Raw genomic sequence first — 2,106 nt, forward strand, 5'->3', positions numbered from 1 at the left:
CCATTGCACTCCAGCCTGGGCACACAGTGAGACTCCGTCTCAAAAAAAAAACAAAAAAAAAGATCCAGGCAGATGACCCACCCAACACCCTAATGCTCAGTTCCTTACCTCCTTCAATAGTATTTCCTTCTAAGCTGTATCAACCATCCAGTCTCCCACCCTCTCCTCATCACACTTACCCCTGTTTACTATTACCAGTAACTGCATTATCTCTGAAATCTTTAGTTCAAGCATTTCTCTTACTGATCATCACTTTTCCTTCTGGCTCACACAGCATAGTAACCTCATGATTCTTTTTATTATTATTATTATTATTTTGGTACAGAGTCTCACTCTGTCACCCAGGCTGCAGTGCAGTGGCACGATCTCAGTTCACTTTAACCTCTGCCTCCGGGGTTCAAGCAATTCTGCTGCCTCAGCCTCCCAAGTAGCTGGGACAACAGGCACGTGCCACCATGCCCGGCTAATTTTTTAACTCTGAGTGGAGGCGGAGTTTCACCATGTTGGCCAGGATAGTCTTGAACTCCTGACCTCAGATGATCCACCCGCCTCAGCCTCCCAAAGTGCTGGGATTACGGATGTGTGCCACCATGCCCTGCTCAGGTCTGAGATATCCAGCTATTTATTAGACATTGCCAACTGGAGACGACTTAGTCGATATATTAGATTTTTTTTTTGAGACAGGGTCTCGCCCTCTTGCCCAGGCTGGAATGCAGTGGCGTGATCTCGGCTCACTGAAACCTCCACCTCACGGGTTTACGCCATTCTCCTGCCTCAGCCTCCCAAGTAGCTGGGACTACAGGCACTTGCCACCACGCCTGGCTAATTTTTGTTTTTTTTAAAAAGAGACGGGTTTTTGCCATGTTGGCTAGGCTGGTCTCAAACTCCTGACTTCGAACAGCCTCCCAAAGTGCTGGAATTACAGGCATGAGCCACAGCACACAGCCTATTTCTTTACTTGTCTATAGTCTGTCTCCTCTGTTGGACTGAAACTCTGAGTTCTTTAAGGCTGTGTCACTGGCACCTAAGACAGACACTAGCACAGAGATAATAAATATTTGTTGAGTGAATGAATAAATAAAAGCATAATGGTAAAGAACAGGCTGTTTCCATCTGAGCAGGGTATTGTCCCAAGATCTTTCACTTTTCTGACACACTTGCTTTTGGGGGACATTATAAGGATGGTGTGAAGTGTTTAGTACTTTCTAAGTGCTCAGTAAAGCCAGGTGAACTGGTTTGAGCCTGTAAATGAGCTCCTGGTCTCAAGTGATCCTCCCACCTCGCCCTCCCAAAGTACTGGGATTACAGGCATGAGCCACTGCATCTGGCTGATAGATCAGATTTAATATGTCCAACTTGGAGCTGTTGATTTTATCAACTGAATCTATTCTTTCCCCCATACTCTCCCAGCATAGTAAATAGTACCACCTGGTTGTTCAAAACAAAAACCTAGAACTGGTCTTTATAAAAATCCAAAGATCGGTTCTACCTCCAAAGTATGTCTTGAATCCTCCCCCTCTACCACTACATCGTAATCTTCTCCATCTCTATGTCTTACATAAAGTCCTGCAACCACTAATATTTCAGTCTTCTGATCCATTCTTCATATGGCAGCTAGAGTGTTATTTATTTATTTATTCTTTTTGAGACAGAGTCTCACTCTGTCACCTAGACTGCAGTGCAATGGAGCGATCTCAGCTCACTGCAACCTCCGCCTTCCAGGATCAAGCGATTCTCCTACCTCAGCCTCCCAAGTAGCTGGGATTACAGGTGCCCACCACCACACCCAGCTAGTTTTTGTATTTTTAGTAGAGAAGGGTTTTTGCCATGTTGGCCAGGCTGGTCTCGAACTCCTGACCTCAGGTGATCCACCCTCCTTGGCCTCCCAAAGTGCTGGGATTACAGGCGTGAGCCACCATGCCCAGCCTATTTATTTTAGAGACAGGGTCTCAATGTCACCTAGGCTGGAGTGCAGTGGCACAGTCATAGCTCACTGCAGCCTCAAACTCCTGGGCTCAAGCAGTCCTCCTGCCCCAGGGTTCCAAATAGCTGGGACTATAGGTGGGCGCCACGATGCCCAGCAGATTTTTTCTTTTTGAATCTTTT

General features: G+C 46.3%; 1 protein-coding gene across 1 annotated transcript in view; it reads right to left on the minus strand.

The window, feature by feature from the left end:
- SFPQ (splicing factor proline/glutamine-rich) overlaps window positions 1-2,106 on the minus strand; it is a 29,072-nt gene that overhangs the window by 25,873 nt on the left and 1,093 nt on the right. The gene's annotated exons all lie outside the window — the stretch shown is intronic.

Source organism: Mandrillus leucophaeus, unplaced genomic scaffold (assembly GCF_000951045.1).
Source record: "Mandrillus leucophaeus isolate KB7577 unplaced genomic scaffold, Mleu.le_1.0 Scaffold493, whole genome shotgun sequence".
NCBI lineage: Eukaryota > Metazoa > Chordata > Mammalia > Primates > Cercopithecidae > Mandrillus > Mandrillus leucophaeus.